Genomic DNA, 13,396 nt, shown 5'->3' with positions numbered 1-13,396 from the left:
GTGGTAGAACCCTGTGGAGAAGCACTGTATCTCTGCTCCTCACTCTCCGCAGGTCTGCACCAATGGGAGGGCTGCCTTTTTTTGGCATTTAACAAGGGAATGCTGGCATTCTGTTTGAAGGAAGTGGAACAGAGCTGAATGAAACAATTAGAAGATGAATCAACATCTCGAGAACCCAATGAGGTTCATTCTGAATCATTTCCATCACCCATTAATTCTAGTTTGCCCCATACATAGAAATGTACAGTGCAGTACAGGCTCTTCAGCTCACAGTGTTGTGCCAATCTCATAACCTACACTAACAAGTGCCTAGAGTAATGATTCCCAAAGTGGGTGCTGCTGCCCCTTCCCCACTCCCATGGAGGACAGTCACCTGCAGCCCAGCGGTGAGGAAAAAGGGGGTGATTTGAACCTTCCGTCTTGTTATTCAGTTTAATAAAGAAGCCAGTGCAATAATTTTCCTGGCCAGACTCGGGAGGCCATAGTGAGCAAAATAAACAGCGCCAAGGCATTCTTGTGAGAGTTGGCCTGGGTGGCCGCCATGTTGCACTGGTGTCACTACACCCCCCCCCCCAGTGCTGCCATCAAATCCCCCTCTCAGTGCCGCCACTAACCTTCCCATCCCTGCTCAGCGCCGCCACTACCCCTACCTCCACCCCCCTCCCCCAGTGCCATTGTGTGGGGGAGTGGGAGCGATCGGGATGTGGCCTGGAGGCCAAGGGGGTGGTAGCCCGACAAAGTTTGAGAACCACTGGAATTGAGCCTGGCCACACAATCATGGGTGTATAATGTGTAGAGCAGTGGGCTACGCACATATCCTTGGGGTGGGCCTGCGTTGACAGTCTTGTTGTTTCCAATTCGAATTGTCTGTGGTCTACCGATGAGAAAGTCTAGTTACAGAGGGGATTGCAGAGGCCCAGGATTTGGACCTTATTGACCAGCACTGTGGGAACAATGGTGTTGAAGAACTGCTGTATGTCCGATTGTTGTTGTCTAGGTGATCCAGAGCTGAGTGGAGAGCCAGTGATATTATGCCTGCTGTGGAGCGATTGTGTCAATAGGCGAATTGCAGTGGGTCCAGACCTTTGCTTAGGTATGTGTTAATGCTCTCAGAGCATTTAATCACAGTGAATGTTAGGGCTACTGGGTGATAGTCTTTGAGGCAGCTCTTTTTGGGCACCAGGATGTGGGACAACCAGACATAACACACATACACATAAATAATACATACGCAGGTCAAATATTCATAGCTACAAATAAGTAAAGAAATATTTCAGAACTATGAGAGACTTGGGTGGTCGGTGTGAGCAGTTCCTATGTTCGTTCAGCATTCACACTGCCCGTGGGAAGAATCTGTTCCTCAGCTTGGTGGTGCTGGCTCTGATCCTCCTGGATCTCTTCCCCAATTAGAACAGCTGAAAGATGCTGTGTTCGGGGTGGATCCATTTTTCTGCAGCAACTATGATACAGCCAGCTAGGACATTCTCAATAGAGGTCCTTAAAAGGTTGACATAGTGGTGGGCAATAGCCTTGCCCACTTCAATCTTCTCAGGAAGAACAGCCTTATTGACAAGTGAGGCGATGTCATGGTGTCTTGAAAGATTTGTATCTATTTTGTATCTGGTGTAGCCACTTCCTGTAACTCAGTGTTCAGAATGTCCTGACTCGAGATAAGTATCTTAAAAAAAAGCCTAAAATCATTTCAAATTCAGTTTGATCGAAATAGTTGAGGTTCCAACTGAAAAACTATATTTTAAATTCATGCCTTTCATATCTCTGGGTGTATCTCAGCTTACAAAGTCCTTTCTGTTTTCAAGTGTCGCTCAAACAGGAAATCAATGGTGATGTTGGTTGAGGTTTAAACAGGCAAGGATGCAGACAGCACATTATTATTTTTCTTCCCAGATGAAGCATGCAATCATCTTCCCCTCAAGAGGACAGACGGGGCTTAAGTGCAACATGATCTCTGACAGTGTCCACTCCACTGCGTTGCCATGGTAGATCAACCTGAACTTGTAGGGTCGGTCAGCGTTGGCTGATTCCTCCAATGGATTAGCCCTGAGGTACTGGAATGGAGATCATTGATACACAAGGTCAAATCTCTGGACTGGGATTCAAACTCATTGCACTCAGATTCAGATGTCAACGGTGCTACTCACTGAGCCATTACTGCCACCAGCCTGTAATGTAAAAAGACTCATTTAAGATTTGGGCTTTATTTAATTGGACTAATCTATCTCAGGACCATAGCTTCACCTTTCAGGTAGAACTGCCCGTGAGCTCCCCAAACCTTCAGTCCCTCTTGAACATTTTGCTGGGTATCTTGAGTTACACTAACCAATATAGCAGACCAACTGCAAAGTTAAGTAATTTTCTGTGATTCCATTCATTTAACTCAATCGTGGGGAGCTCCAATATGGCCATGACCACATTGTGTGTATTTGGAGTTCATTAGTACAAGACCTACCCAGAAAGTGTGTATGTATGTGCACGAATTACACTGGACAATGAAGATTTTTCTTCCTGAACACTTTCGGAAGTTTTATGGATTTTGGGCTGCTGATCACGAAAATCACCTTAAAATTTTCCTACCACGTATAATTTTTTAGATATATCCTACTTTTGTAATTTCCTGTCATGTTAATATTTCAACCATACAAAACCACGAAATGCAACATGTCGTTGAAAATTCATCATCTCCATTCGCACTTGGACGTCTTCCCCGCTGCTCTTGGTGCCGTCAGTGACGAACATGGTGAAAGGTTTCACCAGGACATTGCGACCATGGAAAAGCGGTATAAGGGCAACTGGAATCCATCAGTGCTGGCTGACGATTGTTGGACACTGACACAAGAGGCATCAGATGCTGAGTCTAAACGTAATTTCGGGCAAAACATTTTTAGGTCAGTTGCACTAATGCAACGTGTCAGCCTCATTATGCGATAAAACCTGCTAAGTTCAATCAAAGTTAATTTAATGTTTCTCCTACTTCCTACGTGATACAGCAAATCTGAAATGATTTTTTTGTTCAGTTTGAAGTTGTCTATCATAATCCCCATTTTTTTTTCAGGAAGCCAACCTTTTGAAAAAAATTATGGTCTAGTATAATCTGCTTTGAAGAGTGAGTGGGGGAGATTTAAACTAAAATTTTAGTTAGTGAAACAAATTACAAAATGCAATAGAAAAGATGAGACATAATGAAAAGAAATTTGTCAAAAATCGCCACGTAACAATCGCTCTACAGCACATCAGTTTGATAAATCCATATAGCATGTTGTCTGATAACTATTTCAGAATTACCTTGCAGCCTCGTCGTGATAATCCAGCCATCAGAATGTGCCTCAGATAACTCAAAGGTGACAAGTGCTGCTGTTTGGATGTGGCAATCAGCCATTCTGATTTAAAAGCCAATTCCGATTTAATATATCTGTCACTTTCCTTTAAAATGAACAGCACCAGGCCATACCTTGCCTGCAGTCCTGCAGACGAAGGTCAGCAGCAACAAGTCAGCATCGGTTCCTGGGATGTCTGGTGCCCAGAAGCACTCATGGGAGTGCATGGTAAAAGTTGAATCACTTGTATTTATATAGTGCCTTTCATGTCCCCAGTCTCTCTCTGGCTATCCTTCCTGAAGGATGACGATGGTTCCTTTCAGTCAGTTTGTGGGGTTTGATATGTGTGTCCTGGGGTGGCAGTACCAACTGATCCTTGACCAGCACTGCTCACCACATACTTGGCAGGTGAGGCCTGGAGGGGCAGCAGGCCCCATCCTGCGCCTTTGTTGTCTCTCTGAGTTCAATAGAGGTCCTTAGAAGCTTGACATAGAATTGAGTTCTCAGCAGTGTCCACACCTTTGCTGATGGCGTCGTTTCCCCACCCCACTGCGAGTTAGCTTGAGCTATATCCTCCCATGTTGATGGGGCAATGTCAGCTTCCTTGAGGCTCCTGTGCGGACCGTCCTTGTACTGTAGTCACTGGCCTCATTTTCAGGTACCGCTGGACAGGTGGCCATACAAGATGTCCCCAATACATTCAGAAGGAATATACAGAAGCGTTTCCCAAGCCAATGGATCACCAGTGGACATCTTTCAGCCACTGAACAGCCAGACTTTGCACAAGTAAAGCTCCCTCCGAAAGCAATGACTGACTAATCTGCCCCTGATGCAAATGAAGAGTTTCTGGAGGAGCTCAGTAGGTCAGACAACTTGCATGACTATTTCTTTTCCTTGGGGCATTTCTGGAACCTGAAACCTGCTCTTTCCTACTGATGGCCAGGAATCTGAGGGAATTCCTCCATTCTTCTGTAAAAGTGCACCTTGGGATCTGCCTCATTCCGATTTAATATATCTGTCACTTTCCTTTAAAATGAACAGCACCAGGCCATACCTTGCCTGCAGTCCTGCAGACGAAGGTCAGCAGCAACAAGTCAGCATCGGTTCCTGGGATGTCTGGTGCCCAGAAGCACTCATGGGAGTGCATGGTAAAAGTTGAATCACTTGTATTTATATAGTGCCTTTCATGTCCCCAGTCTCTCTCTGGCTATCCTTCCTGAAGGATGACGATGGTTCTCCTCCCTTCATTCATGGAGGGGATGGCGGTGAACTGTCTTGAACTGCTGTCAGTCGGCTGGTGAAGGACAAATCACAGGGGTATTGGGGAGCAAGGTACAGGATTTACACCTGGTAATGCAGGAATTGAGACCTAGGTGTCTGATTTAATGTGCTGTGGGCCTTGAGGTGCATCCACATGCCTGTCTGTCCTGATAGGAGAGACAACAGGTGTAAATTCCTGAGCATCTCTGGTGAACTGGCATATCAAGTCAAGTTTATTGTCATGAGTGCAACCTGACAAAGCAGCGTTCTCCGGTCCTTGGTGCAGAACAAATAGACACACAACCAAACATATTACACATACAGGCAAACAACATATACAAGTATGCAGGGCAAGAATTCATATATACACAGAAATAAGTATTGATTCGTTGATAGAGTCTTGGAGGGTTAATGTGAGTAGTTCCCTTTGGTCGTTCAGCCCGTGGGAAAAAGCTGTTCCTCAGTCTGGTGGTGCTGGCTCTGATCCTCCTGTATCTCTTCCCCAACGGGAGGAGCTGAAAGGGCTTCTCAACAATTTTGTGGGCCTTCTTCAGGCTACAGTCCCAGTAGGTCTTGGGAGACTCCAGTGATCCTGCCTGCCTCTCTTATGGCATATTGTACTCTGACCTAGAAATTCAGATCCACGAGCGAGAGAACTTCTAGAGATTATGCAAAGCACTCCTGGCAAGTGATGAATTTCTTGTCAATTTCTCTTATGCAATAGACAGCAATTTCAGCAATGCCCTATTCCATTTCGCAGTCAGGGCCTCGGGTTGCAGGAGGGGATTTAAGCCATTATCAGACGGGTTCCGGGGCCCTGAATTCACTGAGCCAATGTGATCCGTTGATGGAGGGCCACTGTGAGGAGGAGTCATTAAATAGGGACCCCCACCTGTAAGTTGAGGTGTCCACATTGGGGCATGTGGCACTGTTTACGTAGAAGACAATGATTCCACCTCTAGGCTTGAAAATAAAATATAATAATTTGAAATTTAAATTCGTCCTCAGTAAATACAGGGAACCTTTTTTTCCCCCCATAATTTGGTCCCCTTGTCTTCAATTTCAGAAGGGATATACAATGTGAAAGTGTGATCATATTTCATAGCTTATGCAATTGGGATCAAACTTACCCCTTTCTACCACTTACTAACTGAGGACCTTACTGTATTTCCCACAGCTACAAACATTATTTAATTCCCTGCTCAGTGTGATGGGCAGTGTATACCATATAACAATTACAGTACAGAAACAGGCCATCTCTGCCCCTCTAGTCCGCACCATTTTAAAAAAAAATACTTTATTTTAATTTTTCCGAGACTCGAATAGAACATTATTACATACATCATATAAATAGCATTTTAAAATTACGGAGTCTCATATGATTGGTCAAATCTCACCTCCCCCCAATTGCTAACATAAAAAACAATTGTCCAAAAAAGAAAGGGTGTCTGAGCCTTCATTAATTGGTCCCTATCTTGATCTTCAAGAATTCTATGCTATTAACCTAACTATATTATTTAAACCTTTTCAGGGAAGTTAATTATATCCTTAAGCCAGTATGATTTAAATAAGGTTGCCATATTTCAACAAATACATCGTATTTCTTTCTAAGATTATACATGATCTTTTCCATGGGGGCACAACTTTGCATTTCCATATTCCAGTAGTGGGGAGTTGGACTTTCATGTAACAGCGATACATCTCCTGGCTACTGCTAGTGCAATCCTCACGAACTGGATTTGATGCTTTGATCGTTTTGTGCCAATAACCATAAGTTTGCACAATAAATACAGTTCTGGTTCCAATAGAAAATCGACCTATTATTTTGATCAAAATTTCTGCCAAGTCACACCAAAAGGATCTTACTTTCATGCATAGCCAGTTTGAAGGTATAAATGTTCCAGCCTCTACACCACACCTAAAACATGAGTCCGGAATTTCAGATTTTAAACTGTTTAATTTTTGTAGTGTAAGGTGCATAAAATTGTATTACACCAATCTATATCTTACTTTAATAAATGATGTCACATTATCAGAGGACAATTTTGACCAATATTGTTCTTGAATCCTTTTCCCCAAGTGCGTTGAGTCATTCCCGATACACTCTGTTTGTAAGTCGGAGAAAGGGGTAAAAGTCTGATCTCAATTGCATAAGCCTACGCCATCTCTCACGCAATCCTCCTTTTACCAGGAATTATTGTGATACATGTGAGGGACAGAGAGAGTCCAAGCATTTTCCATTGAGAGTGGGGAAGATTCAAACAAGAGGACTTGGATTGAGATTGAAGGGCGGGGGGGGGGGGAAGTTTAGGGGAAACATGAGGGGTAATTTCTTCACTGAGAGGGTGGCGGGAGTGTGGAATGAGCTTCCAGCCAAAGAAGGTACAGGCTTGATTTTAGTATTTTGGGGAAAGTTGGAAAGGTATATGGATGAGGGAGAGGTGTGGATGTGGGTCAATGGGACTAGGTGGGAAAAGGTGTTCAGCACGGACTAAAAGGGCCGAACTGGCCTGTATCTGTACTGTAATTGTTATATGGTTATGTAGAAAATTGTGAAGGCCTGTTCCTCACAAACATCTCCTCCTGGAACCAAGAACGACTGGCCAAGATGCAAGAGAAAGAGGGTAGAGGGAGAACATACGCCTTGAAATACCCAACAAACTATGTTCCATTTCAGGGTCAAATTCCCCAAACAACCATTTTTTTTGTACCAACACAGTGTTGCTTCAACTGTTTGGTCCAGATTCCAATTGCCTCACCGTTAGTTGGCTTCTTCTTTCATACAGAATCCACTCCCTAAAATTCAACTTTTTATCTACTTGTCCAGGGTCTCATTCGTTGATCCTCCTATCTCTTTATGTTACTTGGTGTTAAACTTTGGTTTTTTTTTTAATTTTATATTTTGAAATGTTTATTTGCATATCAAAAACAGTTCTTCTGCAATCCAAAGGGCCCAACAAAATGGCACTCTACATTCAATTTAACCAAACACAGGCCCATGGCACCTTGGCTCCATTCACAAGCATTTGGTTATTAAGATTCCCGCAATCTTTTAAAGGTTCCTCTCGACATGCAAGCTCTTTCGTGCCATCAGAAGTCAAGCAGGTCAGTAGTTCAATTCATCGTTTTTCTTTTTGAAAACACAAAACAGGGTGGGAGGGCTTGGGAACAGTGGAGGGAAATAGGAGAATTTGGATGGGACAGGAGCTCAATCCAATCACACTGCATCCAAAGAGGCATTTTTTTTTCGTTTTACAAAGATATACAGCTAGAAGGCAAAGTTTGTGGAATGTACAGCACAAATCAGAAAGCCAGTCTCATTGTCCTTCCGTTTCTTTCGCGGCTTTCTTTTCTGCTGTAATTGTGGCGACATCGGGCAATGTCTGCTTCTCGCGTACTTCAACCTGAGTGAGGTTATCCCTTTTGAAACTCACGATCTCCTTCTGCAGGTCTTCGCCAATTGGGTGCTTGGGTTCCTCGTCTGCCATCGCGAAAGGCCGGTGACTTTAACAAAGCCGTCAACTCAATTGCAACCAGCCAACACTCGTGTTAAACTTTGGTTGATAATGCTACTGTGAGAACCTTATTACCTTTTACTACATAGCAAGATGTAAGATAAGAAGAACTTATTATTCTTGCTCATGTGCCAGTGCCCATGGCAACATACCCAGGATTCTAATGTGTGCTCTTGTGCTGCAAGAACATAATGTACAGAGCTTGACTAATGTTAAGCGTTACACAGGAGCACAGTGTGAGCTGGTTTAAGTGCTGGAGTCGAGCCTTTGTTCTTAGCCTAAATTAGTCTGATGTGAAGAATAATGGGCACTCCTATAAACTGTCCAGGAAAGAGCTGTTTACTGCTTACCCTCTCTTTGCCATTTTTCTCAGGTTTCAACAGGAACTGGTACTCATCATTTCAAGAGAATACAGTTGTCGATGTGGTGTTTAATGGGGAAAACAGACAGAGAGAGAGAGAGGTCATAGAGAAAGGGCAGGGCACAGGCACTGGGCCAAGGGGTCTCCAGATGCAACAAGCTCCTTCGCAGAACAATTCCACAGTCTGACATTAGGTTTCAAAAGCCAGGGAAACATAAATGGAACAGTGGAGATAACGGGAATTGATGCACAGATCAGTCATGGTCAAACTCAGTGGTTCTTAACCTTTTTCTTTCCACTCACATACCACTTTAAGTAATCCCTATGCCATAGGTGCTCTGTGATTAGGAAGGGATTGCTTCAGTCAGTTTGTGAGTGGGAAGAAAAGGTTTGAAAACTACTGTTTTATTCATCCCTAACTGACTCGTTATGTGCACGGTTTCAGAACTCCAAAAGAAATGGGCCAATGATAATTTTTCTCAAGCAAAATATTTCAGTAACAATTGGGTCTAGAGCAGTGATTCTCACCCTTCCCACTCACATACCACCCTAAGCAATCCCTTACTAATCCCAGAGCACTGATGGCATAGGGAATACTTAAAGTGGGATGTGAGTGGAAAGAAAAAGGTTGAGAACCACAGATTTGGACAAACAACACGGTAACAGGCCCTTCGGGCTCACGAGCCTGTGCCGACCAAATACTGCAATTTTACCTACTGTCCTCTGTACGTTTTGAAGGGTGGGAGGAAACCCGAGCACCCAAGGGAAACTCACACAAACACAGGAAGAATGTACAAACTCCTTACATACAGTGCCGGTTTTGAACTGAAAATAAATATGTGATTGATATTGCTTATGCATACAGTTCACAGAATTGAAGAATTGTTATTTCATGGAAGGAGACCATTATCCATTCTGAGTGTGATGTTCATACTTATAAATCTCTTGAGAAAACAGCACACAACACATTAACTCAGCTCTCAGGCCTGGACAGCTCTCTTTTCAGTGCTCAAATTTCAACCCCATTGACTCTCACATACCAGAGTTACATTCAAAGTTTATTATCATCTCATTGCACAAGTACAACCCGACAAAATTGTATTCTTCAGTTCTCAGTGCAAAACATGCAGACACAAATTCAGACATCATACACTAGCAGACAAACAGTATATATGCAGGACAAGTATTCATATATACAAATAAATATTGTTTCGTAAATATGAGTGTCTTGGGTGGTTAGTGTGAACGGGTCCTTGGTCGTTCAGCATTCTCGTTGCCTGTGGGACTAAGCTGTTTCTCAGCCTGGTGGTGCTGCCTCTCCTTCCAGATGGGAATAGCTTAAAGATGCTGCATGCAAGGTGGAAGGGGTCCTCAATGATTTTGTGTGCCCTCTTCAGATAATTGGGGGGGGGGTGTTTGGGGGGGGAGGTTGGAGGGTGACTATAGTGATCCTCTCTGCCACTGATATGGTTCTATAGATTGACCTCTGATCCATTTCTCTGCAGTAACTGCACCACACTTTGATGCAGCCAGCCAGGATGCTCTCAATGAAGGTTTACACAATGGTGGCCAGTAGCCTTGTCCGCGTCAGACTTCTCAGGAAGTACAGTCACTTTCCTCGCAAGTGAGGAGATGTATGTACATGATGGGTGGCCAGTTAAGAGGACTCCAAGGAACTTGATGCCCTCCACTCTCTCCACAACAGAGTTAACGATGTGGTAATTCCTGGTCCTCCTAAAGTCTATGATCATTTTCTTCATCTTGTTCACACTGAGACCCAGGCTGTTACTTTTGCACCATTACATGAGATTTTCCACCTCTGCTCTGTAGTGCCACTCATCGTTGTTGCTGATGAGGTCGACAACTGTTGTGTCATCTGCAAAGGTGATGACACTGTTGGAGCTGGATCTGGCGGTGCAATCGTGGGCCAGTAGCGTGAACAGGAGCGGGCTGAGCACACAGTGTTCAGCATGCCGGTGCTCGACATTCTCGACATACCGACCCAGCCAGACTGGTCTTTCTGTTAGTAAGTCCAAAATATAGTGTTGAGTCCCTGTGAGGACAGCTTCTCCACCAGCCTCTGGGGAATTGTCAAATTAAACAGGGGCACAGTATTTGAATTACTGGATTAATAAACAGTGATCTGGACCATCCAGAAGGACACAAATTCAAATCCCACCATGGCAACTGAGGAATTTTAATTCTTGTTGCTAAATAAAAGATGAATTAAAACCTGGAGTCGTTAATAAATGATTTTGCTCTTCTGGAAGGGGATCTGTTGTCATTGCCCTAATTTGTCCTTTATTTGATCCTTGACTCTCAAGTGGTTGAATCCAGACTAACTCCTCAGTTCCGAGATGATTACGGATGGGCATTGCCTGTGATGTCTGCCCACTGATGTAAGTATGAGGACATGCAACATTGATTTATAAGAGTTTTCCTCCAGTTTTTGAATCTAAATAGAGGGCAGATAGAGGGTAACTATTTCCTTCAGTGTGGTGTTCAGTACAAGACATGGAGAGAGTGGGAGTCAGGCTTATTCTGAAGGTGCAGTATCCAAGGGTTGGTTGAAAATATTTAAACTTAAGGTTGTTAGTCTTAGTTTGGCTGCAAGGGTGACAACAAAGAATTCAATACCTTAGCTTCATCAAACATCCCTTTTAGTCTTAAACCTAATTGTAAAAATTTTTGTTATGGGTGCTCTCCAGGCAAGTCCACTCATACAACATGTGGTACAATGACAAAAAGAAAGCAAAACTGCAGAGTCAAAGCACTTTACAGAGGTAGGGTATAAAGTACAGTTAAAACAGGACAATGGTAACTTTTTTACCACTCAGTCAAAAAAATTGGAAAAAAAATATGTAAGTTTAACATTGGCACTCCCAGTGGTTAGTTCACTAATCACGCAACACACAATCTCAAGCAATTGGAAAATTCACTTACCTGGCATTTACCAATTGCCCTTGGTGTTTGGTACTCGGGGGGGGGGGGGGAGGATTTACTTTATGTTCAGGGAAGTATTTAAAGTGGAGATGGACTCACTTTTTGTAAGATTGGAGAATGAGGCTTGTGGAAACTGGTGCAGAGAGAAAGAGTGGCCAGCGGTGATTCTTACAATTTTTACAGGTTCACCACAGAATGTATCCTTCTGCATGCCTCACCGTTTGGAAAAGGAACTGCTCTGCGCAAGGCCACAACCAAGAGCAAAGTGTTGTGTCCTCAACTCAGACCATTGTCCACATGAACCTCCCCTCCATCAACTTCATCTTCTACACCCTCATGAAAAGGGTTAACATATTGAAGGACACACGTCACCCCGGACACACTTCTCCCCCCTCCCGTTGAGTAAAAGATGCACGAGTTTGAAAATGCACACCTCCAGGTTCAAGGATCATTTCTTTCTTGGTAATTCTTGAATGGATCTTGCATTAGGAGAAGATGATGATTTGCCCTGTGTAATTGTCCTTGTCTCTTTAATTTTGAAATATTATACCCATGACTTATGTTGTATTGTCACACTATCCCTTGCACTTCTGTTTATACTCTTTCACTAACTGCTGTACTATGTATAAGTGGACTTGCTGGGAAGCATGCAAAAACAAAGTTTTTTTTACCGTATCTTACTATACATAACAAACAATTCAATCCATTCCTCTCTGTTTGCCTTATCGGCATAACTTGCTTTGTCCATACATACATTACTATTAAACATCAAAATAGCAACAGATATTCTGAGGCAGTGGTTCTCAACCTTTTCCTTTCCACTCACATACCAATTTAAGTATTCCCTATGCCACACATGTCAAACTCTGGCCCGCGGGCCAAATTTGGCCCGTGATATAATTATATTTGGCCCGCAAGATCATTTCAAAAATGTATTAGAGGTGGCCCGCTGGCCGCTGCGCCAGTATAGCGCATGCACAGTAATACAACAAATCCCAGAATGCATTGGCGTCAGCCTGCTAATCGCCCCCACCTCCTCTGTTTACGTTGCAGGGTCTCACCGTGGACTCTGGTTTTGGGGCCTGGCCAGTGTCAGGGGAAGCCAAGGCCGCTTCCCAGCGCCCGGAACTGGAGGCCTCGGGCCTGACCTCGCCAGGACCGTTGCCCACTCCCCCTCCCTGCCCCAGGCCGACCCGCGACTCACGGTAACAGGGTCACTGATCCGCCGAGATGCCGCCCTGCAGCGAGAGCCAATGCCCCCGCATTGTCGTTGTCCAACCCGATCGCCCGCAAACCCCGCCCTCCCGCACACAGGCCTAAGTAAGGATTATGAACTTTAATCTCAGGATAAAATGATCTTCCAATAGTTTCATGTCACAGTGATAAATATATTCCTGGTTAAAAATGGTCCTGCACCTGGATACAAGCTCATTAGGCATAAAACTTGAAAAGTGTGTAAATCAAAGGATATCTGTACCAATGGAAAAAGGGCATGGCAAATAACCCTGCTAGAGTTCATGCCCACAATCAGTCACCCATTTGATTGTTTCAGGAATCATGTTATTCTCCCACATTCTCAATAGCCCTCAGGTTTTACTATTCGACAGCACACTAGCAACATTTGACAAATCCTCTATAGAGAAATATTATTTATTGAATATTTTATTTCTCATTTGTTAATGCTTCTGGAAAGAGTTTATCCAAAACTATTATTAAACATTTATTTTAATAAGAAAAAGTTTAACATTACATATATTGAAAGAAGAGAAAACATGCAGAAGTTGTTGAAAATTCTCAATAAATATTTTGTTCGGCCCTCGATTTAGTCCAAGTTTTTAATTTTGGCACTCCGTGAATTTGAGTTTGACACCCCTGCCCTATGCCATCGGTGCTCTGTGATTAGGAAGGGATTGTTTAAAGTGGGATGTGGGTGGAAAGGTTGAAAATCACTGTTTTAATCATCCCTAATTGGTTCGTTATGTGCA

At 43.5% G+C, this 13,396-nt stretch overlaps 1 long non-coding RNA gene across 1 annotated transcript; it reads left to right on the top strand.

The window, feature by feature from the left end:
- Positions 1 to 7,316: 7,316 nt before the first annotated feature.
- Positions 7,317 to 13,100, top strand: LOC138756482 (uncharacterized). Its single transcript, XR_011353088.1, has 3 exons — positions 7,317 to 8,166; positions 10,793 to 10,867; positions 11,595 to 13,100. It is a non-coding gene; the product is annotated as an uncharacterized lncRNA (long non-coding RNA).
- Positions 13,101 to 13,396: the final 296 nt, after the last annotated feature.

This window comes from Narcine bancroftii, chromosome 3 (genome assembly GCF_036971445.1).
Source record: "Narcine bancroftii isolate sNarBan1 chromosome 3, sNarBan1.hap1, whole genome shotgun sequence".
NCBI classification, from domain to species: Eukaryota; Metazoa; Chordata; class Chondrichthyes; order Torpediniformes; family Narcinidae; genus Narcine; species Narcine bancroftii.
This window is presented reverse-complemented; position numbering and strand designations above follow the sequence as displayed.